Source organism: Prionailurus bengalensis, chromosome B1 (genome assembly GCF_016509475.1).
Source record: "Prionailurus bengalensis isolate Pbe53 chromosome B1, Fcat_Pben_1.1_paternal_pri, whole genome shotgun sequence".
Taxonomy (NCBI): Eukaryota; Metazoa; Chordata; class Mammalia; order Carnivora; family Felidae; genus Prionailurus; species Prionailurus bengalensis.
The window spans coordinates 72798146-72824798 of NC_057344.1; the positions used below are offsets into that span (position 1 = coordinate 72798146).

Consider the following 26653-nt stretch of genomic DNA (forward strand, 5'->3'; position numbering starts at 1 on the left):
AAATGACTGAGCCACCCAGGTGCCCCTGACATATAATTCTTAATATATAATCACAAGTGTGAATTAAAGCTTAAAAATAAATGAATGAATAATAAGTGCTTCTGGAGTCGCTTTTATAACGATGTAGAGGCTTCAAAAAGGATCAATATGACAGTGATAAATTCTAGGTAACATGGCAGAGATAAGTGGACAATAATAACTGCTGGTGTGTTTTTGCACAGAAATATGTATAATTTTTAATCAACTTTTTCACCCAGAAAACACATTTCATTACTTACTTTAGTTTCCTTAAGATTTATTTTTCTATTGCTTTAAAAACAAAAATTGTTCAAAATAATTAATATTTCTTGGGGCGCCTGGGTGGCACAGTGGGTTAAGCGTCCAACTTCAGCCAGGTCACGATCTCGCGGTCCGTGAGTTCGAGCCCCGCGTCAGGCTCTGGGCTGATGGCTCAGAGCCTGGAGCCTGTTTCCGATTCTGTGTCTCCCTCTCTCTCTGCCCCTCCCCCGTTCATGCTCTGTCTCTCTCTGTCCCAAAAATAAATAAACGTTGAAAAAAAAATTAAAAAAAATAATTAATATTTCTAGAATCTGACATAAGTTAAGTTGCTTTTAAATTTAAAGGTACCAAAGGAGAGAAAAATAAAAATTCATTCAATGCACAAATGTAAGGTTTGTAGGTGTTGTCTGTACCTGGAACAATAAATATACCCCCAGAGCCCGACAACAGAATCATTAATTCAACAAATATTTGTTTTGTAAGTGCAGAGAACATAAAGATGAATGACGTGGTCTCAAGCCTTCTAAAAGTTCATGTTGTAGTTGGGAAATTAAACTTGAAAATAAATTATAATAAGAAGTGATAAATATTATAATAGAGGCAATCACAGTACATAAATGGAACATAAGAGGAAGGAGCATCTGAGCACATTAGAATCATCTGGGGAGTTTGGAACAAATGCCAAGATCAGACCCACCCTAGACAATTAAATCACATTGTTTTTTGGAATAGGCATTTTTAAAATACCTTGAAAAGGATATTTGTTGATCCGTACATACAGCCAGAGCTGAGAACCTCTTAAAGAGATCACCTGATATTGAGCAGAGCAGGAGCAACATTAGACATTTCGGTAAGTGGTAACAGCACATGCAAAACTCTAGAAGCCTAAAAAGCAAAAAAAAAAGGGGGGGGTAGGAGGGTGGATATTTAGGAACCCTAAGAAGTTAAGGTCTACTACAGAGTAGATTTTGGATGGGAAAGTGACAAGAAATAAAGTGCACATCTGAACAATTGTTTTGTGGAGCATGGACTGGAGGAAGGCAAAATTGCAGGACACCCATCAAGAGTCTATGGTAGAAGGCCACATGGGAAAAGAAAAGTTCGGAAATAGGCCAATGGAAATAAAAACGGACATCAAAGGAGAACAGCAGGAGATAGCAAGAGATTTTTACAAGGGGCAGTGTGGCTTTGTGGAATGAGCAGTCTTTGGAGGCTTTGAAAACTGCTTCTCCACTTGTAAACCGAAGAGCTATTGAAAAGATTAAGTGTGATATGGAGCTAACATAACTATTATAGTGCCTACTAAGGAAAAAGAACCCAGGAAGTAGTCACTCTTTTCATGTGCAGGTAGATTAGGCAGATCTTATATGGGAGGGGTGGGTAGTGGCAGGAAAGGCCATGGGAAACCTAGGAGGACACCATGATTCTGAGTGAAGGAGCAGATTCATGGCATTGTGGGGATGTCAAGCACCAAGATAAGAATGCAATCAGGTGCACAGGTTTGGGAAGGGGGAGATGATGGGTGAGTATCATCTGGTGAAAAGTTCTGGAAGGAGGGATAGAAGTTTACAAGTTGTTTGAAATAAACTTGAATCTTTGATACCAATGGAGCATCCACAATGAGATATCTGGGAAGCTGAATATCTGAAACTAAGAGCATGGAATGTTTATTATATGAAGACCTAACATGGGTACCAGAGCTTTGAATTTGTTTTTATCATCATCATTATCAGTACTGGTGATATTTACTGATAAGTTGGGAACTAATTGAGCCATCCACATACATTATCTAATTTAGTCATCCAACAACCCCATAGTGTTGAATTTTGGAGATGAAGCAATAAAGCTTGGGGATGTTAGGAAATTTCTCAAGTACTCATACTATTTACAATAATAATTCCATATATCAGCATTTCATATAAGAGTTAAATTAAGAATAAAATGCATATTGCCCTTTAATTGAAGTCAATATATGGAGAATTTAGATCTCACCCACTGACCCTGGACAGTCCAGGAGGTCTGGTATCTGATTATCTTTGTTCTAGAAGTATTTCTAAGGTTAGACTCTGAATGCATGAACCAATTTGTAAACCCAGCAGGTCTCAGACATAAGCTGTATAAAACCATTTAAGAATTAGACAGTTCTTTCCAAATTGCCTATCTCTCCTGCTGCTTACCAAATTATGTAATTCCTTATCCTTTGTGACAATGCTTTATGTTGAGGGGAGTTTCTTATCTTTGGAAATTTTGATATAAGAATTACATTTCTTTACTAAAAATTCCAAAAAGTTTTTATGGAACAAAAATCTATAAAAGGATCTAGTTAACTCACGTTAGGTAATATTTGCATTGTTACCTCATAGTATTATAAATAAGAGCAGAAGACTCTCAAGTAAATCTATATCAAGGAGGGAGAAGGATCAATAAAAAAACAAACAAAAATAAAAATAAGAAAGGAAAGCCTGTTTTTAAAGCCCAAACATGTTTCATTCATTCATGATCAAAATTCTATGTGAACCAAAGGTCATAAGTTTCAGTTAACAGTCAATGAGAAAAATTTACTGAGATATTATGATAATAATGTTATTTGTACTAGAGTTTAGAGAAGATAAAGTGTTAGATTAAACATTATACTTATGTAGAGAGTCAAGAAATTAAGATTGGAGAGTGTTTACATACCAATTACCATGGCACTTAAATTAAAGCTATACTTATTTGTATACTTATTTGCTATTTTATCATAAAGCTGAGTTTCTAAGTCTGTTTACTGGAGAAATGCAAAGAATTTCCCATAAAATTGAATACTATGATCAAAAGGTTTCCATAAAATGATGACTTGTGGTGCTGAAATTTATAAATTTTGTTTAGAAAGCATATGTGTTAGCATTTCTTTTTTGTAGAAAACTGTTATAGTTCCATTTTTTTAAACCGTGTTTATCATAGGAAATTTATTTTTCTCACCAATTTTGTGCCACTGATTCTCACCCTTCAGATCTAGCTCTAATATATCCAATAAGTAAAAACATAAAGAGACCTCCTTATCACTGGAAGATTGAAGGATTTACTAAGGAGAAGAAAATTTTCTTTATGGCACTGGTCTATCACTTTTTTTCTTTTCAAAGAGCTCACATGTTACGAAGCAGAGCTTGGTTTATGGTCAAACAGCTGGGTTTCGATTCCAGATCTGCCACATAGTGTGAAACTTTGACCAAGTTAATTATTTCTCAGAGTTTCAATTTCTGAAAGAAAGACAAAACAAGCCATATTCGAGCAGTGACTGGCACATGAGATAAACCATGAATGAAATGACTGAGTGAAGAAACAGACCTACCGTTATGCTCTCAATTCAAAGGTGTTCAATAAATGTTATTTATGTTCTTCCATGACAAGTCCACGTTTATCACTTGTTTCAAATTCAACTCAAACGACCCTTTCCAGGAATCTCTTAGATTCGGAGCTTTGTTGTCTCCTTTTGATACTTACATTTCTCTTGTAACGTAGTGCTTTGCTGTTGTTAACTTTCCTCTTGTTTTCAAGCTATTTTAAGTGTCTCTGCTTTGCCTTTTAAGCCAGATTCCTTCTTTAAAGACAAAAGTAAAGACTACCAAAATGCTGCCTGTCTGGACACACAGCAGGCAAGCAGAAACAAAATGTATGCTACCTAACCTTAGGGATCACACACAACTTTTCCATCATCTCCCGTCTTGCAGAGACCAGATGTGACATAACTGTCTTCACTGACACTGAATAAACAGTTCCGAATAATGATGCAAATGTTCCTCTGCTGTGATATAGACTAAGAGAAAACCTTAATGTTTATTTCACCCAAAACATAAGGGCATTATAATTTGAGAAAATTTGAAAACATTTGCTTGTATCAAATCAAAAAGAATAAGAGAAACCCCCCAAATCAGACCTGCTGGTACACCGAAATGGACCAAGCCAATAGTCCATGATAACAATTATCAATTATTTTATATTTAATATGTGCTCAACATGACACTGAGTGCTTTCAAACATTACATCACTGAATGTTCCTCATCACAACCTGAAGAACTGGATGACTATTATTCTCATTTTACAGATGAGGAAAATAAGATTAAGTACATTTTCAAATTTAACCCACAAATGGCAAAGTTGGGAAACAGTGGTGTTTCTAACTCCAAACCTACTTTGTTTTTCCCATTATTCTTTGCTTCCTTTCAAAGTTTACAAGAATTTATTTATTTAGAGGAAAATGGAATGTTTATAGGCACCTGGCTACACAGAGAGTACCCTAAAATGAATAAGGGAGGGATAGCAAACTTTCAGATTCATCTCTAAAAACAAAGGCTTCCAAGTTAAAGCTAACAGAAGCTCGAGGTAAAAATTAAATCAATGTTTGCTAGACCCTGAACATCTGATGGCTATGGCTGTTCTGTTTCTACTCAGTTGTCCTCAACTCCGGGAGAACTGGTGACTTTGACTTTCATGAGTTTGGTTTAATAGCAAAATTGAAAAAAATTCGCATATGCAAACACTGTCACCCTGATGCTCTAAATGGAGCTGCTGCCTACCAATTTGTTGGGTTCATCAAGGAGCCCTGTGTAAGGCTTTATAGTGTATGATGTATATAGTATCACATTGAGAAGAGTACGGCAGAACAGATTTGTCTGGTGTATCATAAATCTGTCGTCCCTAAACATTCCAATGGACACAGTATGCTTCACCCAAATTTCTTTCAGGTCAAACCAATTTCCATGTGGAGGCTATGCTTCCTACAATCATTCAGACCACAAACCTAGTTTACAACAATTGCATTTCAGTGTCATGGAGACACAGCTGGCTTAAGACCCAAGGATGGATATTTCATTGTTTGAGATTCATTCTGTTCATTCTTTACTGAAAGGGGAGTTGTGGAGAGCTGATTCTTCTTATGCCCCACCTTGTAATGTTGGGACAGCCAAGAGAATATTGTTTCAAGCCAATAACTAGATCAATAAAAATCTTATCCCTTATTTTCAAATATCAAGCCCAAAAGCCCTACTGCAGAATAAGGTTGAGAATATCAGGCCATGACAATTCAGCTTCCTTTGATGTCAAAGGTCCACTTCCTTGATCTGGCAGGTTAGGTGCCTGTCTCCTTCCTTCTCATTGCTCCACAAGTCATGCCTCAGTTCAGGACAATAACCTTTACCACAAGAACAAAATTCTTCAGGAAAGTCTATATGTGTAGGATCCCAATTCCTTAAGAAGTTGTTCTTTAATGGAACATAAGTTAAACATAAATCTCAAGCTGTAACTTCACAAAGAGTTCGGAAGTTTCCCATTTTATTTTCTGATTGAAAAATAGGGCCTCTGGATTTCTCCAAAGGTTGAAATGCCCACCTTGAGAATTGTCTGCAATTGTCTTGTCTCTGGGTAGCATTGCGTGTAACTTCATTTTTCATGGTGTTTTCATCTTCATTCCTCTGCTTCACTGGATCCAAACACTTCATGACTTTAGTCACTTTGCTAAAATTTGTAGAGTCAGGTTTAGGGTGACAGTTATGGATAGAGGGACGATCAAAGAATATGTAACAATTTGCTACCGTAAATGACGCCTGTATCACTTCACTAGGTTTGCCATAATAAAGTAATGCAGACCAGTTGGCTTGAACAAGAGAAACTCATTTCCTCACCATTTTGGAGACTAAACATCCAAGATCAGGGTGTTAGCAGGGCTGGTTTCTTTTGAAACTTCTCTCCATGGCTTGTAGACATGTGTCTTCTCCCTGTCTTCACCTGGTCATTCTTATGTGTCTGTCCGTGCCCTAATCTCCCCCTAAAAAGGACACCAGTCATTGAATTAAGTCACACCCCAGTGCCCTCATTTAACCTTAATTACCTCTTTAGAGACCCTGTCTGCAAAGACACTCACCATCTGAGGTAGTGAGAGTTAGGATTTTGACAGAGGAATTTTGGGGAAGGGAGTGGGGGAGACAAAGTTTAGTCTATAACTGTCCTATTTCATTTTTTCTCTCCCCCATAGGTACCTGGATTATACTCTTCTGCCTTCTGAAAACTTCACTTCTGACATAACTCCTCTCTTCCATAGAAAACCCACCGGTGAGTATGATCCAGGTCCCAGTCCTCAGCCTCCCTCATTTACCATCTTTTCATACGTATCTTTACTGTTTTCAATGTCCCCTTACATTCAATTTGAGCCAGAGGTGCTAAAAAAAAAAATCACCATTTGAGTCTCTCTCCTTTCTCGCCTTCCAATATCATGAACAATGGAATGAAGAAGCAATAAGCAAGAAAGGCAAGAAAACAAGAGATCCATTTTTACCCTTGAACAACCTACAGTTAAGATTGGGATTGGAACCCAAATGCAACCTAAGTATCATGTTCATGTTCATGCTCACTATGTAACGTTTTGTAGATGAAATAGAAATGAAATCACAATGTTTTAAAAAATGAAATGAGCTTCTCCTTTACTGTAAACCTTTTAAAACCACCAATCTATTTCCATGTAAAAATATGACTAAATAAAAATAAATTGCTAGCATTCATTTTCCCCAATTAGTGACTTCATTTGTAAAGAAAACATTTTATTTCAGTAATTAGTAAAGTAAATGATTAGGATTTAATTGAATTTAGAGGCTGCTTCCAACTCCTAAAGTTTAGATCACTTAAATATCTATAATTTAGCATTTGGCATTTAAATAATCTGGGCAATATGAAAAGCACCCTTTATCAGCTGGTTTTTTTCAGGCAAGCAAAAGGTAGCCATGGGAACATACTGCATGTTGTAGTACAGAAAAAAATACTTATGGGTCTGTCATAGAAACATTAATATTGATAATTTTTCCCCCTGGATAATCATTGTAATGATGATGGCCTTTATGATTGATATTGCTTCTTTCTTCCAAAGGACCTCAAGGGTTTTTCACAGTATCTCTATTCAGGTTCTTCGGTAGGTCTTTAAATGATTCATGTTTTTCCACTGATGGTTGCATCACCCATGGGTAAATTATTTGGAGTGAAATTAAAGAAAGTTTAAGCTCTAGGTAAGTAATAAGGCGAGACAATTATAATGTTCATCTCATGCCTCATATGTTTGAGCCTTTGTCATGCTACGGTTGAGATGTTTTTAATATTTATATTAAAGTCAGTGTGTAGCAGGATGCAAGGGACATTAAATGGATCCTGCTTCTTATTTATCTAAAATGTCTCTGGTTTTTTTTTGTAATTATGCTTCTGAATTATGTTACTCTGACAGTAAACATGCATTAGAGAAGACAAAAGAAATTTAATAGGTAAGGCTGAGAAGCATAAAGGAAAAGGATTTGCAAAATGAGAGAAGATGTCTAATGAATTATGGTGGAAGAATTGGCCAATCTAGGAGTGTCTCTATTTCTGACCCTGCGCCCAGACAAAAATTCCATCCAATTTGTGACCGTTCCCATCTTTGAAGTTAAAATTAAGCAGGTGAAACTTGGAAGAACCTGTGTCAGAGGGTCGGGGTGTCTCCTGACCTTTCCATCATCACGGGGTAAGAACTGTTCCTGCTCTTCCATGCCACCTGAATATCTGAATATCTGAGCCAACGCTCTTACCTTTAATTACCTTAAACATAACAGACCTAAAGTCTGTGTGTTTATAAAACTCGCAGAGGGTTCTATAGACTGGATGTTTGTATGCCCCCCAAATTCATATGTTAAATCCTAACACAATCTGATGGTATCTGTTGGGGCCTATGGGAAGTGATTAGGTCATGAGGGTAAAGCCCTCATAAATGGAATTAGCACCTTTATAAAAGGAACTTCATAGATTTCCTCATCCCTTCTGCTGTGTGAGGACTCACTGAGAAGATAGCTGTCTATGGAGCAGGAAGCAGATTCTTACTAGACACCCAGACTAGTAAGCCAATCTGCCAGCACCTTGATCTTAAACATCCCAGTCTCTAGAACTGTAAGAAATACATTTTTGTCTTTCATAAGCCATTCAGTCTATTGGATTTTTGTTGTAGCAGCCCAAACAGATTAAGACAGGGTGAGAGAAAGAAGGACTGAATGCTTTCTGCATACTCACTAAGTCCTTCATAAGAATTGTCTCAGAATTCTAGGAGATAATCATTTTTGCTGTTCTCATATTAAGGATAAAGAAATGGAGCCTCAAGCACCATAAATAACTTTCCCAGGGCTGTTTAATCAAGAAGTTATGAAAAAATAGTTTTAACCCCATCTGTAGGACTCCAAAGCACGTGTTCACCCCATTCACACTTTTCCTCTAGCTCAAGAGAGTAATGTATACACCAAGAAGTACGTAGGGTCATGAAAAAGCTAGAATTGGGGGAACAAGAAAACAAAATGCATTAAGGACATAGACTATAATTTCAAGGTAGTAGCCCTCACAAAGAAAGTTTCAGAACCCAGAAACTGAGACCAAAAGAAGTGACTAGCCACAAAATCCCTGTGACAGTGCTGGTAGCCTTTATTCACAGTGTCTTACTATGTGTGCGTGTGTGTGTGTGTGTGTGTGTGTGTCCATGTTATGCACATATATCCTACACTGTTACTTACTTTCATGAAAAATCAGAAATTTAACCACATTAATTTAAGATCAGGACACCAAATAGGCATTTTGACTTATTTCAGAGAGCTCGATCTTCAAAGAACCTGATTTATATTCTGTTTCAGTAAACAAAATCCAATATATCTTTAGAGGGCCATGTGGAGACTAGGTCACTTCCAAGGAAAACAACCTTATCTTCATAACCTCCAGGTTCCAAGTGTGGGTCTCCATAGAGATAATGCCCTCATGAGCAGCAAGCAGAGAAAACTCATCCTTTGAAGAAACAACCTTTTGGAATTAGATGAAAGGAAAATAATTTTATTGATAGAAAAACATGGAGATAAAAAAGGGCAGAAATTTTCTTTTGAAATAATCACCGTGAATAGTAACAACTTGATAAATATAAGGACTCATATTTCACAAGTGGTACCTATTATATTTTTTCTTATGTGATTATTTAATCCTTAATTAGTAAATCAAGTCATGATCCCAAAGAAACCCAAGGAAAATGTCTAAAAATTCTTAATGTTATTCATTTTATATGCTTGCTAAATGTAGGATCATATGGTATGAGACACAAAGCAAGACAAGCAGCAGTTTTGATAATGTGATTTTCTATTTGTGACTGGGCTTTTGGGGTGGAACTAAATGCAGGAAATGTATTTTTAAGGGAACACTCATAATTTGGAGCATATTCTTTTTATTTTTTTGGCTAGGAAAAAAATCATGTTTATTACAAAAAATAGGAAAGTATTAAGAAACAGAAAAAAATTATCTGCAATCCCAAGAGGCAATTTTATCGCTGTGAAGATTTCAGTATATTTCCTTTCAATACTTGCATTTCCAAAAACACACATTTAGCTAGTCAAAATTTTATCATCTAACCATTTTAGCTTACTTTTCAATTAATAGTATTTCCTGAATTTCTTGGACAGCAGGCAGCAATATACGTCTGCACCAGCCAGGCAGAGGCTTTAGTGGCTGATGGAGAATGATCTTGGTTTTGTTTTTTAATTTATTTTTAATGTTGATTTATTTTTGAGAAAAATGGAGTGCAAGCGGGGTGAGGGGCAGAAAGAGAGGGAGACACAGAATCCAAAACAGTCTCCAGGCTCTAAGCTGTCAGCACAGAGCCCGATGTGGGGCTGCAACTCATGAACTCATGACCCGAGCTGAAAACGGACACTTAACCTACAGAGAGCTATGCAGGTGCCCCAGGAGAATGATCTTAACTGCAGTCTGCAGTAGTGATATCAGCAGCACTAGGGCTGCTTCTAGATCCTTCGTTCGGATCCAGGGCTTCGGGCCCTACCCTGAAGCCATTAATGCATCCAGTCATCGGTGTTTCTTAAATGTCCTCCCCACCCCCTGAATGATTCTAGTGCATAGCCAGCATTGAGAATCAGTGCTCTAGATTTTGAAGCCTCCAAAGTTTTTTGTTTTAAACACTCTAGAAGAATTTTGCAAGTGTTGCCTGACCCGTTTGAAAGTTGACCTACAAATTTTTATTGGAAATGTAAATATTTATAAAAGATGTAATCTCTGGTACCCTGTAAATATTGATATTTTAAAACAATTTTATTGTATTATTCTAAATGTATCTGGAGGAATCTAAAGAACACAGCAGTGTGATATTTACACTTTTAAATAATCCATTAACGTTGTTTTAACAGTCAGAAATTTCATATCATTCCTTTTAATCCTTGACCTTGTGTTTCCATTCCTTTAACTCCAGACAGTTTTATCTCAAGATAACACATTATTATGATTCTAAGTGTTTTGTTGACCACCATAACAACAAAATGTGTATGTGAGTTGAAATTTAATTTTTCCCCCTGATGTGTGACCTAAGGGCTAATAGATTTCTTGTGAATTGAGAAATCCCAAACGGAGCAGGTGCTCAGCTTGAAGGAGGCAGAGCTTCAAATTCAGCAGCTGACATGAAAATTTTAGCGGTGCTTGTACAACCTCATGTCTCTGCAGGTTGGCCAAAATCCAGTTGTCATCTATTGGGAACCTTCTGACTGGACAAATACAACTAAACACTGCAGCTGACCACTGTGATTCACAAGCACCATTTATCTGACTAATTACGCCTATTAACACTTAAGGAAGACACACACGAAAGGGACTCAGAGAGGTTATTTTTGACTGTCAGAGACAAACCCATGATACGGAGAAAAAAAGCTCGAAGGTTAAGATGCATAGTACCTGGAGATAACTTCAGCACTCAAAATATGGCTACCTCTTGAACCAAAGGATTTCAAGTTGAGTTAAGCAAAAATGCCCCACAGCGGCAGAGACAAATAGTAAACCATTCGAAAATAACATTGGTGCCTGATGTTAAGGGTACTGCTGAGAATACCTTTAATAGATGCCCTACCTGGTAATGACATGATCCTTGAAAAACTAGTAAAGTGGGAACCAAAAAAGAAGTAAAGCCTTGAAGCCCCTATAAACACCCCCAAATGGATTTTATACAAATAGCAGAAGCAATGAGCTATGACTATGTCCCAGTTATTGTTTCCTTACTCTGAGCGAATTGAGGGCTTTCCTTGCCAGAAAGCTATGATCCTAACGGTAATAATAATAATAATAATAATTGCTGGTTGATTTTATTTTCCTGATCTGGGGTGTGGTGGAGTCAAGGGATTCATTTAGCTCTCCAGGGACAGGGGCACACATTTCACTGGTATTGCCATTACATAACTGTAAATTTTTGCCTTTTATTCTGAAACTCCACTGTCCCTTTCTTCTAAAACCAACAAGGAAAGTAGAGAGAACCAATGAAATTCTAAAACTCTTATGAAAAAAAAAAAAAAAACCTCTCAGAAATCCTTAAAATGTAGGCCATTTAGATTTGACAGCAGCAAAACCAACTCCCTCTAGGGACCTAAAATATTTCTAAGGGTCAGTAACAAGCCATCCCGTGTGTGGGGAAATTTCACTTCCAGCCTCCCATTCTGCCAGTTGCGAACCAATATGACTAAATACTGCAAAGGACTCATACAGTACCTCCAGCTTTATCACCGACAGGTTCAAGCTCCATTATCAGAACAGCTGCTTCAGCAGCCCCTGCATGATCTGAATCCTGAAAAGTTGGTCTCCAGGGACAGACATCAGAGAACTCTGCCCTTAACCATGATGGAAAGAACATTATCATATACCGTTAACAATTCACATGGCAGCAGAACTCTAAGAGGATCCTTAGATGCAGGTTTCTTTTTTTTTTTTATTTAATTTTTTAACATATGTTTATCTTAGAGAGAGGGAGAGTGAGAAAAGGTGGGGGAGGGGCAGAGAGAGAGAGAGAGAGAGAGAATCCGAAGCAGGCTCCAGGCTCAGCTGTCAGCACAGAGCCCAACTCGGGGCTCAAACTCACAAACTGGGAGATCATGACTGGAGCCGAAGTCAGACAGTTAATGGCTGAGCCACCCAGGTGCCCCGATTCATGTTTCTTTATTAAGAATATGGTACAGCAGGGGCACCCGGGTGGCTTAGTCAGTTAACTGTCTGACTCTGGCTCAGGTGATGATATCTCAACTCATGAGTTGGAGCCCTGCATTGGGTTCTGTGCAGACAGATCAGAGCCTGGAGCCTGCTTCAAATTCTGTGTCTCCTTCTCTCTCTGCCCCTCCCCTCCTCGCACTGTCTCTCCCTCTCAAAATAAATAAACATTCTTTTTAATTAAAAAAAAATACATACACCATTATCTCTAGATCACTGGATGCCCATGCCATCGGTAGGCCTTAAACTGAGGATTCTTAAAAATTGCCCTGATACGATATGTTTTCACTCATATGTGGATCCTGAGAAACTTAAAAGAAGACCAGGGGGGAGGGGGGGGGGAAGTTACACAGAGAGAGGGAGGCAAACCATAAGAGACTCTTAAATACTGAGAACAAACTGAGGGTTTATGGGTGGTGGGGGAGAGGGAAAAGTGGGTGATGGGCATTGAGGAGGGCACCTGTTGGGATGAGCGCTGGGTGTTGTATGGAAACCAATTTGACAATAAATCATATTTGATATAAAAAATGCCCAGAAACAGACAGCTACAGAGGGTAAACAGTATCTTCCCAAACTCTCTGATTACTGCAGAGATAGACTACTTCTGTCCAAGGCAACAGTGTAAGATTTTCTGAGTCCTTGGCATAACTTTTCTTTGCTCACTTCTAATATTGCTTATTATTATACTTTGACACTTTCTATTAGCTGAATGAAGGTTTTTCAAGATACTCTCCATTATTTTCATTCTGTTGTTTTTTTCCCCGTAAGATCTTCTGTCTTCTGCCACTTAAGGAAAAACAAACTCTTGCTTATTTTTCTCTTAGCTACTGTGATAGGTATTTTTCTGTGTCAACTTGATTGGATCAGGGGATGCCCAGGTTTCTGGTAAAACATTATTTTTGAGTATCTATAATGGTGTTTCTGGATGAGACTAGCATTTCAATTGGTGGCCTCACTAAAGTAGATTGCCCTCTGTAGTGTGGGTGGGCATTATCCAATCTGTTAAGGGCCCGAATAGAACCAAAAGGTGGAGGAAGGAGGCATTTGAGCCTCTTTTCTGTCTCATTGTTTGAATTGGGACATCTCATCTTTTCTTGCCCTCAGACTGGGAAGTATATCATTGACTCCCCTGGTTCTCAGACCTTCAGACTTAGATTGAATTACACCACTGGTTTCCCTAGGTCACTAGTATGCAAATCATGGGACTTGTCAGCCCCCAGAACTGCATGCTGAATTTCTCATAATAAATCCCCTTTTATATCCTATTGGTTCTATTTCTTTGGAGAAACATGACTAATACAACTACTCTCCTGAATTTAATTCATTGCTGGATCTGTACCTCCACCTGATCCTGTCTACAAAAAAATTAATAGTTCTTGCTTTCAACATTTCAGAAGGTAGATTTCATCTTACAGGCTTCTCTGGTCGTTAAATTTCTATCACATCGTGCATGCCATACTTCAGCCTTATAAAACAGGAACCTTGACTCCACATCAACAAAATCTAGTACACCAGGTATGGGAACTAATGTTGGCACTATCATAGCTAAAATCTTCAATATTCTCTTCAGGACCCTCCAGCCAAAGCAAACAAACAAACAAACAAAATCTGCTCACATTAAAGGAACAATGATTGGCCCACTACTGTTGATATAAACACTATGTATATTCCTAATAGTATCTGTTTCTTTTTAGGGTACTTCTTATAGGATAGCTGATGCTCTGGAAGCCCTACAAACTAGGTTAAATTTATTACCCAGTGTGGTCACAAATGATCGCATAGCTGTTGAATTCCTCCTAGCTAGCCAAGGGAAAACTGATGCTCCAGCAAAGATTTCTAATCTGAAGATTACCCCCATGCAAATACTACCGGTAAGGGAACACTTATAGTTTGGGACCATTACTCACAGCCAAAATTCTAAAACAGGTCATGATAATTTGATAGGTCACTACCACCTTCCTCCTCACCCTCTTATTATTTGCCCCTAAAACAGCTTTCAATATTGGACTAAAAGGGGTGAGGCTGGGGATTTCAGCAGAGAAGTAAGGGAAGGCTAGGAAGCATCTGACTTAACCTAACATTCAGCTGTCTTCTGAACATGCAATTAATTTCCCTCAAAATTTGTTTGTTTGTTTGTTTGTTTTCCTAGGTTTTCAAAAATGTTTTCTCTGATTTCAAAGAATCCAAAGGAAATGGTTTTGAAAAGCCCTGATTTACTTGTAACCACTCCTTCACTGGCAGTGTAGTATCTTACTTTAGGTCAGGCAGAGCACTCAAATAAAATCCCAGGGCGTTGTATGGAAAGGGGGTAAATCAGCAATAGTCTTCTCTCTCAGCCACCTCTGATTTTGCTTTTCTCCACCTCCAGCCACACTTCAGTTTTCAGATCCAAGCTGCATGTGTGCAATGTTCTAACGGCCCCGAACAGCTGCAAGAACACCTCAGTAATTGATATTTCTTCCTGGAATTATCATAAGTTTTTATTTTTGTTTGAAAATTATTGGATTGCCCTCAACGTGTCCAAACATCCAAAGTTTTAAAAGCTCTCAATCTATTTTCTGATCCATAGAAAACCAGTTTTTATTTTTATTACCCTTAAATAGAGAATATCATATAAATCTACTTCATTTATAATATTTAATATGTGGGGGTGCTTTTTAGTAAACAGAAATAGACATTGTATTTATTTATGTATTTATAAATCACTTTTTTGTTGTTGGTTCCTTAATGGTATTAGTTGTCCAAAAGGTGTTGATCTAATAATTCAACCTCTGATGAGAGAAAAAGCTAAATTAAAGGTATGAAACGTATTTGTTCATTTGTGTTTATACTCACAGAGAAGCTTTATAAGGCAATGAGAAGAGCTTGGACTCTAGATTCCAAATATGTGGTTTCAAATCCCAGGAAAGCCATTTGCTATGGCTTTGGGCCGGTTAATGAACTGCTCTCTTCCTTATTTAAAAAGAAAAATTGAATATGATCCAAAACAATTAAAGGTGAGGCATGTTTTTCTAATTGATAAAACTGATAAGAAGGCGTTGTAATCCAGAACACTTCACAGACAGATTCAGGCACAAAATATCCTTTCCAAGAGGGCGGTCTGCACGTGGTGAATTTGCCATGACTCCGGATGGTGAGAACTGGGGGTGAAGACCTGGGAGAATAGGTTAAAATCAGAACTTTCCCCCCCCCCACCCCACCCTACACCTCACTTAGAAATTCTAAGAGCAGGGAGAGGAGAAGATTTTAATTTGAAGACAGATTGAAACTTCAATATCCATCAGACTTGTAATAATGGAAAAGGAGATCTGAGTAACCCAAATCTCTGGTATTTATGCAAGATTAACTTTCAGAGATGAAAAAAACCAACAGAGCTAGTTTTCAGGACAGTGGTGAAAACGATACTAAAGCTTCTTCCTCATTGTCCAACACGGAGTCTAGCGAGCTGAGTAAATAGCCCTGTCTGTAAAGTACCTGGCACATGGCCTGAGTTCAAGGTAGGCTAGGTCCTTCCATGTCTGGTTTCCTCTGTCTAGTTCTGGGCCCTTCATTGAAAGGTTCTCATTTATAAAATGCAGGGGGTCCCTGGGAGAGCTCCATGAGACCAGGCATTCATGTGTTGCTTCATTCACGCACATGCAGTTCCTTGGGCTCTTTACTTCCTTATGTCCCGTCTTAATGCACAGTTTCAAAAGCAAGGAAATGGAGCCCAGGAAGAATATGCAGAAAAGAGGGCTGAATTTTAAGTTGGCCACATTCTTTTTTTTTAATTAATTTATTTTTTTTGAGAGAGAGAGGGAGAGAGAGAAGAGGGGCAGATAAAGAAGGAGAGCAGGAATCCCAAGCTAACTAACAGTGCAGAGCCTGATGTGGGGCTCGAACTCATGAACCATGAGATCATGACCTGAACTGAAATCAAGAGTCAGATGTTTAACCAGCTGAGCCACCCAAGCACCCCTAAGTTGGCCATATTCTAACCCTCACACAGTTCGGTTACATATGTTTTTAACACTGCATAGATACTACAAGTTTTCAATGGACCTTGGAAAAATATTGTTTTGGCAGTTGCGTCATTTTTAGGCTTTAATTCCTCTGGATTTTCTATTACATGTGCTTCCATAAACTCACAAATGTATAAATGTTAGCATGATTAACATTTTTGAACTATTTCCACAAGTCTTGCTAATTTTATCTAAGTGAAGAGAAATAGGTTGTTTGAAAAGCATCAGTAAAAATGTTATTTGCTCACAATTTTAAGTGACATACAATCTTATTAATCAATAAAGTAAGTGAAATTTATTTGCAAAGCCTTCATTAGGGGGAATGCCTTGTTGAATACATGAGATTCCCAAATAATGTGTTAGTATTTTATATAAATAGGCGAAAAGAGTTTAAATGTGTTTGGAAAATTCATTCTCTCATGAAATTTAAGTATTCTACCTGATGCCTTAGTATTTTGTTTAGCAGATTTTTGTCCTTAATTAACACGATATAAAAGTTTAGGCTCACCTCTCTTCCAATTATCCTGAATTCTAAATCTGTAGAATTGAATGGAAAGTCAGAAAATGAATACTGTTTTGGTTCAGTTATAATTTCCATCAACATCAGGAGATACTGGGTGAACTGAAAGGCCATGCAGGATGGGGAAGCACCCAGGAGAATGCAGAAACCCACAGCACAACTGAGTGGAAGTGTGGGCCTGGATAGTGTGGCCAAAGCTCTGAAACCACTGCTCTGGTGGACTAGGGTGATGGACAGAGGGCTTTGGATCACACAAGCAATCACTGGGGGCACATAGCATGCATGGACGCAGCAGCATGCCTCCCCCGGAGAGAGAACAAAACACAGGGGCTAACGTGGAGACTGCTGGTACAGGTCTGGCGGCAGGAAGCTGGGTACCCACACACGGGGCTGGGATTCAAGGCAAGACCACCACTCAGTCTTTGAGGGAAACAGAGAATGGCACAGCAGGGGTCTGAAGGTTCTGGGAAGTTCAGTTCGGAAATGTTATCAGAACTAGCACACAGAGTGAGCACCTGATTGGCTCCCAGTGTGTTTAGTGCCAGATCATAGCATTAAGTAAATCTTTCTGGCCTGAAATCAGAAATGATTCTAGCAGTTGGGGGTACGCTAAAACTGTAAGTGGATTCAAGAAAGCAGGAACTTGGTGGAGATTTTTAGTGTGTACTTTCAGATTTATATTAGGTCCTTGAAAAAAAAAAAAAAAACTATGCATCACCTCTGACTTGATTTTTCCAGTTCAAGATGAGATTATTTTTGTGCACATTTCTTAGGGGGATGTTGAAGGAATTTAATGTGATTATGGTACTAGAGTGTTTTGCACTTGTTTTCTAGATTGGAAAGCCTCAAAGTCAAAGCTTGGTTTAAACAAGGCTTAACTGGAAACAATGTGTGTGAGTATGTGCTCTTGTGAAATATGGCATCCTTAGTGTCACATTAAACTTACTGAACTTAAGAACCTATTCTCGTCTTCACCGGAGCCCCTCAGATCTTATCTATATACACACACGAACACAGAGACACGCTCTACGCAAGCGCACTCTCCTTTCTCTGTACAGAAAAATATATGTTTGTTTGAATTGAGTCTGTATGCGTACGTACATCGTGAAAGCCAACTCTCACGCAATATGGGCAAATGCAACAAGTTCCTAAAATTAAATAAACAGAAAGAGAAGCGTTTACTTTTGTCCAAAGCTCAAAGCAATCCCTTCTTAGCCTTTTACAGGAAAGAGGCCAGAATTCAATAGCAGGTCTTCTACACAGTTTATTAAAGTAGAAGATAAAACACTTCCTCCAATCAGGAAGAAAAATTGAGAGCGAAAAAATATAAACTCTCACAAGAGCTGCCTGGGATCCTTAATGGAGCGTAAGTGTTCCCAACATCTGGGGCAGAAATAAAAGTCATTTCTACAGCATGAAAAATGGAAGCAGGCTCATTTCATTGAAATTCCCCTTCCTTTTCTACATGCCTTGTGGGAGACCCGAACATCCACTTTTGTTTCTCCCCTGGTTCATCTTTCCATTTCCATCATGCTTTACAAAAAGAACTATAGTTATTATAAATTTCTTATGTGCTCAATTACCCTTTGACTTATCTTCCATCTATTCTTTTTTTAGTTGTATCCAGTTAGATCTGCCAGTTTTCTTTCCCCCATTTCTATTGCTTTTAACTTGTTGTTGTAAAGTAGAATACCACTCATTATTTTTTCCTCTCTATCTCCTCTCTCTCTCCCACTCGCCCTTTCCCTCTCTCCCCCTCTCTTTCTCACCCTCTCTCTTTCCCACTCCTTGTCTCTCCTTCTCTACCCCTCTCTTTCTGTGTCTCCCTCTTCTCCTTTACTCTCTCCCTCTCTCTCTCTCTCTCTCTCTCCCTCTCTCTTGCTGTGTGTGTGTGTGTGTGTGTGTGTGTGCGCGCGCGTGTCTTTCTCCTTCCCTCTCATCAATTAGAAAAGATGTTATATTAGCTGGCCATACTGTTTTGGACCATGGTTTCTTCATAGAAGCAATGCAATGCATTTACTTTCCTTTGGGCAGGCCTCGACTTCTACCAGACATTTTAGATTTCTTCTTCACCAGCTCTTTATGGAATTTAATTTTTATTGTCTACATATATAGTTTTTAGAATCTTCACTTGAGATTGAGACTCTTTTGGTTGGTTTCTCAGAATAAGATCCAATAATTTAATATGCTTAAGAACCAGTACACCTCCAACCCCCTGATTTCCCTTCTTTTCTAGCCTTGGATACTGCTCCTTCTCACTCTCCACGTCCTGGGAAACTCCTGAAAACACTCTTGGTACTGAGAGAATTCAATCACTCTGTTTCAACCATGTGAGTTATTTTCAGATCTGCCCACCAGACTCAAGGTTGTCAACAGAATTTTTTTTTAATTTTTTTTTTTTTACGTTTATTTATTGTTGAGACAGAGGGAGACAGAGCATGAACAGGGAAGGGGCAGAGAGAGAGGGAGACACAGAATCGGAAGCAGGCTCCAGGCTCCGAGCCATCAGCCCAGAGCCTGACGCGGGGCTTGAACTCACGGACCGCGAGATCGTGACCTGAGCTGAAGTCGGACGCTCAACCAACTGAGCCACCCAGGCGCCCCTCAACAGAATTTTTTAATTCCACATTCCCGGTTTTCTAAACGTTATTTTCATCTGTGTTCCACTAAAATTTCAAACTTAATATGTTCTGAACCAGTAGCTTTCAAACTTTTTAAAAACAGACTCCTTTTTACAACATGTCTTAAATGGAAACCCAATATTTTATCACTTTAAACTTAACAGAACAGCAAACACTTGTCCTTAAATGTGACAATTGGGTCATTTTGTTACATACATACATATATACACAAAAAGCTATGGGTAACAGTTGGGTTGCATTTCTGTTCCATGGTCTAAATTCAGAAAAAGACATTGAAAAGCAGCAAATTCTCAGCAATTCTTTTGTAAGAATTTTGAATTTGAGTACACAGACAAACAAGTTCTGTGCAATGAGTGAGTCAGCACAGAGGCTCCTATTTATGCCATCGGTGTCCACCAATGAGATAAAATTTATCGATTGCACATTGAAGTGAGTGTGTTGTTTTATATTAAAATGTGTCAATAGCTAATTTTTAAATTATGTTCTGTGGCTTTCAGAAATCCTGACATGCTTCTAAGGAACTATGATAACCCATATAGCACCGTTTAAAACTCGTTCTTCTATTTTATACCAAGTTCACCATTTCTCATCAAGAACTGTTCTCTCATCCTAATATTTATATTATTTTGGTAAAATGATGACTGCTTCTTATTTTTTCTTCACATATAATCACAAATCATCCTAGTGCTAATGTCAGGGGTATTTGAATTTCATTCGGTTCTTTCTTTTCTACTGAATTGCTATTGCCCTTGTCTACACCTGTATTAACTCACATCTGGATTGTCAAAATAGTCTCTTACATGGCCTTCCTATCCGCTATCATCTTTTTGTCCAATTTATCCGGCACTCTGACACCTGACGAAAATACTACAATTCTCACATCAGTCTCTTACTCAAAAAATATCAATAGCCCTCTGCTGTCCAGAAAATAAATGCCAATACTTCTGCTCAGTTACTCATTATTCAGTTACTCATTATTTAAATCTTTTACTCTTCACAACCCCAACAGTAGACACACAAATAAACACACACATGCACACACACAAACCCTAACTGAAACATTTCTCCACCTCACTCCACATCTATCACACCCATATCAAAATCTATTCTGAGAACGTCTTTTATGACTTCCCTAACTACTCATAATAACTTTATTTTCTCTCATCTCTGATTTCTCTTGCCCTTGAGGTCGATACTATGTGAGGGGCAGATAATTATATACTGTTGACTCGTTCTCATTATTTTATATATGCACATCTCCTTCAAACTAGATGGCATGTCTTTTGAAAAAAAGGACCTCTATTTTCTTCATCTCTCCTCACTCTCCACCTTTCACACACTCAGAATGACTAAAATAGGCTGGTTTGAGGAGTAATCTCTCAAAATCACTTGACTATTATCATTTTTCAGTCTTCTTATTGAATACTTAATTCTTTTATGTTTACCTCTTTATGAGCTTTTTTGTTTTTCATTACCTGTGTGATTTCTCAGGAACTGTGTATACATTCTGGATAACTCACTTGGCCATATTAAATTTAACTCAAGCCTTGGTATGGGAAAGGACTTTCAACACTAGTAATTATCAAATTCCCTAGTAGGGTAGATAGTATATAGCATCCTGAATCAGAACAGAATATTTTAAAATTAGGCAATACTCTGGTTTCTCTTCAGATCGTATAAATCTTTCGCCTTTTACTAAAATTAGGCAAGACCTTTTACACACACACACACACACACACACACACACAGTGATGTGTGTGTGCCCCTAAGCAGATCTTTTGTCCTATTCACATACAGAGAACCAATACCTGAAAGGGTTACTAATGTGCTCTTAGCGTATCTCTTGAATGGGGTGAAATGAAGAAAAAATATGAGAGAATTTAAATTAAAAGAACAAAATATTTGATTACATTAACATTCAAAAAATTTATTCAGCAAAAGTATCAAAATTATAATTTAAATCAAATAACAATCAGATTTAGATTATTTCTTACTCCCTCCCTTGAATCAGCACTAGAGAAACCACAGAAAACAAGAATCAAGCTGAAAAAATTATTCAAAACCTTTGAGAGCTCCGGGAAGACTGATAGCATCTTGGAAGGAAAGAAGGAAGCTTTAGCATCTGGCTACGAACATGCAGCTTTGAGGGAATACACTGGAGGAAATACATTAAGTTTTTTTCTTCTCTTTACATTGCTTTGGACAATTATTGCCTGCCCCATAGTCACAGGAATTCCCTCAAGTCTAGGCAACCTGGTTTTGAGGAAAGGGATGAATGTGGAAGAGAATTCAACGGTAGCACAAAAATCCCGCTGGGGCCAGGAGCTGGCAGAAACAGGTGTAGGCACACTGGCTACCCTCAGGCATTCATTATTTGCCTCCTTTCCCTCCAAACAGTAAGGTTCACCTCACTCCAAAGAAATGACCCCTTCTAAAGCTGCCTCCACCTAAGGGGGTTTTAAAGGTGAATCTTTTAGATATGATGGCCCACCTAGTGGCTCTGTAGTGCCTGGATGTGCTGGTTTCCCCTCCTGCCCTTTCCTAAAACTCAGAGAAAACAGGTTCTTCCAGGGCTTTGGTATTTCCCCATTACACATTACAAGTCAGAGCAGGAATCCATTTTAAGAGAACATGAACATACAAGCCAACATGGCTAGACTCTTAAAGCAATCCTTTCAACAAATAAAGCAAAGCCAACAATGAATAGAAAAATAATTTTAAGCAATCATGATAAATGCTCTCAAAAATATTAAAATGAATGTTTAGTAATATTTAGTGGGATGAAGTCATAAACAGAAAGCAGAAATGTTAGTTCTGGAAAATAAAACAGTTTCAATGGTTTAAGATAAATAAATAGTAGCGTAGAAATAGCTGAGAAATCAATTAGCATGTCTGTAGATTCTGCTGAAGAAAACTTCCTGAGGATAGCATGAAAGGCAAAAGGGAAATAAAATGTAAAAGAAAAATGAAGAGATATGGAGGAGAGAAACAAAACTACCAACATACAGAAAATAGAAATATTATAAAAATATAAAACAAAAATAGGAATTTTAATGATATATAAGGACATCAGAAAGTTCTAAAGGCTTTCCACAAAGAAATAAGAATCAGACTTATGTGAGACTTCTTAACACTAACTTTGATGACAAGATAATGGAGTAATATTTTTAAGTGCTTAAATAAATCAACTTTGAACCTATAATTTTTATAATTTTTCTTAATGTTTATTATGAGAGAGAGAGAGAGAGAGAGAGAGAGACTGAACAGAGGAGGACCAGAGAGATAGGGAGACAGAATCAGAAGCAGGCTCCAGGCTCTGAGCTGTCAGCACAAGCCCGACGTGGGGCTCAAACTCACAAGCATGAGATCATGACCTGAGCTGAAGTCAGACGCTTAACCGACTGAGCCACCCACACGCCCCTGAACCTATACTTTTTAAATCAACCAGATTGGCTTTTAAATGTGAGGCAAACACATAGCAAGACTACCTTCCCCAGCTTTCTTTGAGGTAGGGTGTAAGTATGTGGTTATATTTTGGCCAAGGGAAAATGGAAAGAAGTATGCCACTTCCAGGCCTAACTCATAAAATATGTGATCCTTCTATCCCCTATATGTTGGTAATACTGATGGCCAAAGCAATTTGGGAGCTATGTATTGGCACATTAGAATGTGAATTCAAAGTGCCACATTTCTGTATCACATTCCCTTCAGTTAAAATACCTTAAAAAATACCTAATTGGTTTCTCTTTTCCTGAATGGACCCTGACGAATATACCTGGCAAACAGGGGCCCCTTCAGCATTCCAGGGCCAAGTACAAAGGATACCAGTAGATTGCTACATAGCTTCTCAAGAGTTGATGTTAATAACACTGGTCAAGAAAAGATCACTCATTGGGCAGAATGGAGAGAACACAATTCACTGCTTAGAAAATGAATCTGCAGAATGATGTTCATGAATTTTCTAACTTAAGTCTCTGACCAAGTTGTATCACTGTACAAGTGATACAATGGATTTGTACGAGGCCTCTAAGTATTACACAGCTGTTGTTCCCAAACAACTGTAAAAAGGTACCATCTCAATCCAGACCACTGTCTAGATCACTGTCCCTTACTGATAAGGTTGCTTTCAGACTGGCATTATAACAAGGGGAAGTGTCTTCCCCTGAAAGGCAGAACTACAGAGGGTCTAGCAACACCCAGGCTTGGCATATTCTTTTTCTGTGCAAGCAGAACAGGTGGGGAATCCACACTGTCCCTTATCTTCTGCTGGGCTTGGTTTTGTGAGTTTCCTTTTTTCCTTAAAGAAAGATGGTTCTTCAATCTGTTCTATTTGATGTTTCACAATCTATCCTGAATCTTGACACATGACACATGAAGACCCAAACAGGGCCAAACTTACATGACTGGCATATCCAAAATCATTAATAATTAGATATCTGAAATTATAATAAGAGATTACTTTAAACCTATAGAATTGTCAAAAATTAGAAAGCTTGATAATGTTAAGTGTTGGTGGGATGTGCGGATACAACTATCGTGCATATACAGTAGGAGCAATGCGGAAATGCTTAGTCAAATTAAGCACACACATTCTCCATATCCCACCCTCTCCTGGGCATTTACTCTGAGAAATGTTACATAGACCCTTCAGAGGACACATGTAAGTATAGTTATCACAGTGCCATTTGAGATGACAGGGAGTAGGAGAATCTAGAGTGTCCATAAAAAGACAGTAGATAGGTAAAATGCAGTGGAAATACATCATGGATTATTGTGCACTAGTTAAACAGACCAGAGTAGGTGTGCACATAGCAATATGGACGTATCTTGAAAACACTGAGCTCAGGGAGAACTTTTAACTATATGACATGATACTGTTTAACTAAAATATGTATGCACACAATATATATTTTGCAAAAAACATACAAAGAAATATATACTTAATAAACACATTTGAATTGTTGTCAAAGTGAGCAGGGTAGATAGTTAAGGAAAAAAGGTAAAATAGATTACATAAAGAAGTAAAACAGAGTGGTCTGGTGTGGCCATAAACTGACACGGCACCTGGAACCGAGGAAGTATGATTAACTCAATCCCACACAATTATGTTCCAAAACAAAAGCAAACATACAACCATAAATGCACACATATTGTGGACAATTATATGCTAATTCATTTAAAAATCTAGTTTAAATAAATAGCTTTCCAGAAAAATACTTTTAATGTTAAAACTCAGGAATAAGTATAAAATTGGAATAGTCAATATAATTGAAAGAAATTAAAAATACTCACCAAATGCTATCTTCTCCCTAAACTCTAGGTTAAGGCAGTTTTAGAGATAAGTTTACCAACTTTCAAGAAACAGTTAATTTCTCTCTAATACAAGTGTTTCCAGTAAACAGTAGAAGAGAAAAACTTCTCAGCTCATTTTATAAGTCTTCTATAACCTGAATTCCTAAAGTAGATAAAAGCACTAATTGAAAATAAGGAAAATGTTGGAGTTTTAGATCTATAATTTTGTTATTTGCTTCTACGTATTGGAGGCAATGTTGACTGTCACCCTGGGTCCCTGAATGACCATACCCCCTGGAGTTGAATGTGCTTTGTGTGAGGAAGAAAATATTTTTTGTGTGTGTTAAAATAGTGCTGTTTGTGGATTATCTATAACTTCAGCTTATGTTACCTTAATACAGAAACTTTTATATTGTGGTAAAGGAATAACAGAAAAGGAAGCTATAGCAATCATAAACATATGTGCACCTAATGATATACTTCCTAAATATATAAAACAACAACTGCAGAACTGAAGGAAAAGAATAGATAAAACAATGGTACCTGGAGATTTCAGTCCATTCCACTCTAAAACTGAGGCAAAAAATAGCAGACCTATAATCAGTAAACTTGAACTACTTGTCATTGTTGGCCTTGTTAGATGTATACACCTAACAAAAAATTCTCATTCAATTTAATCATTTTAAATCATTGATTCATTTTAATCACACAGGAAATATTTTATGAAGTGAGTGAAACATCAAACTACTGAGAAAGCTTTAGTTATTCCCCAAATCAAAGTGCCATGTTAGAGGTTGCAGTTCTCGGTGTGCACATTGTTAATGTTTTCAAGTTAAGAGATTTATTATTAAGTTTTTTAACTCTAAAAATTATATCAACAAAATTTTTTCTAATAAATTAGTATATTATGACAATTTTTAGATAGAAGGAAGTAAACTGCTTTGTTCTAATATTATATATGTACACATTCCAATATTATAATATACACATTGATAAACAAAAGACATTGTTGATTTAACATCTCAATCTGTGCATCTAAACAAAGAAATTGCATTTTAAATTAATATACTAATTACCATATCTTAAAAAAATTTTAGAAGCCTCCATTGTTCTTAGCACAGTGTCGAAATTTGATATTTAATATTGTAGCTCATACACTCTTCTACTTTAGTTGTGTTATAATTACATTGCTGAATTTTAAAATTAACTATATAAGTACTTTAATAATACAAAGCATTATTTAATGGCTAAGGTATTTTTTTTTTCATTTTTAAAGTGTTATATGTAAATACATTAGGAATTACTCTGTAACAGTTTGATTAGTATAGCATAGCATTATTTGCTTGTTATTATGATTACTTCACTATTTAAAATAAAACTACTTTCAAATTAAATAACTTTAGATACATATTATTTCAAAACGCTACAAAATTTAAGATAAACCACTACATTGTTAAATATCACTTCACTGCAGATGTCAAGATTAAAGAAAAGCAGAGGTGTTAGAATAGAATTATAAGAATATTATTCTGTGTCATTAAAAGACATTCTGGAGAAATTTGATGAAATGCCAGGGGAAAATAAAATAGAATTCAGAGCTATTACCTTCAGCAAACTATAGCACAGTTATGTCACTGATAGAGTAAAATGTAAATTTACCCTCTATCTCCATACCAACTATATCTAATGAGTTTTGAGAAAAACTGAAAGGAAAAAAAAATGGATGACCTATTTACACCAAAGTACTTTCTCCTGTCCCAGATACATAACCATGTAACTGGGATTTTCAACTAAAAGACAGTCTTGTTGAAAGTTCTCCATCACAAGTTAGAAGTAATAACATCTTGGGGCACCTCAGTGGCTCTGTTGGTTTA

At 37.4% G+C, this 26653-nt stretch overlaps 1 long non-coding RNA gene and 1 pseudogene across 1 annotated transcript; one reads left to right on the forward strand and one right to left on the reverse strand.

Moving 5' to 3' along the window:
• Window positions 1-3317: 3317 nt before the first annotated feature.
• LOC122467828 lies at window positions 3318-5770 on the reverse strand. Its single transcript, XR_006293086.1, has 2 exons — window positions 5647-5770; window positions 3318-3518 (listed from the first exon to the last, which is right to left on the reverse strand). It is a non-coding gene; the product is annotated as an uncharacterized LOC122467828 (long non-coding RNA).
• A 6029-nt stretch (window positions 5771-11799) lies between these two features.
• The window catches only part of LOC122468909, a 95121-nt pseudogene continuing 80267 nt past the window's right edge, over window positions 11800-26653 (forward strand).